This window comes from Cicer arietinum, chromosome 4 (genome assembly GCF_000331145.2).
Source record: "Cicer arietinum cultivar CDC Frontier isolate Library 1 chromosome 4, Cicar.CDCFrontier_v2.0, whole genome shotgun sequence".
NCBI classification, from domain to species: Eukaryota; Viridiplantae; Streptophyta; class Magnoliopsida; order Fabales; family Fabaceae; genus Cicer; species Cicer arietinum.
Window position 1 is genome coordinate 26,519,885 of NC_021163.2, and position 693 is coordinate 26,520,577.

The following is a 693-nucleotide window of genomic DNA, read 5'->3' on the forward strand; positions in this document are numbered from 1 at the left end:
GCCCACAAATAGTGTTGACAACGATCTAAATCAATAAATAAACTAATGTATTTCGCCTCCACACACGTATGCGTTTTATCGGCGAAAATTGTGCTGCCAACTAAATGCAATAGATACGTTCTAACCGCACACTCAAACTGATTAGTTTGAATGAGACGACTATATAAGTCACGCAACCACTGCAATCTATATTGGGCACATTTATTAAAATTAATTTCAGCTAGAGATTCCTCCCAAGTTGCACCTAAGTACTCATGTGCAGCTCTAGCAGCATTATTAGTGTTCATATTCACAGGTGCATCAAAAAATTTACCATTCGGTGATATGTGAAGGAGAGTAGCTACGTCGTCTAAAGTAATGGTCATCTCTCCAAATGGCAAATGAAATGAGCTGGTCTCCCTGTGCCATCTTTCAATAAATGCCGAGACGAGACCAGCATCAAGGTAGCAGCCCAGATTCCCGAATGCAATGCTCTACAGGATGTGGCACATGAACTTCGGAAAACTTCTTCAACTTCAATCCATGAGTAATGACCTTTAACGGTCCACGATCCTGCGAGTAATTACAAAGTAATTAATTAATTAAATAACATTAAACAAATAATTGAATAAATAAATTAAAATAAACAATTAATTAAATAAATAATTCAATAAATATATTTAAATAAACAATTAATTAAATCAACTTAAACAA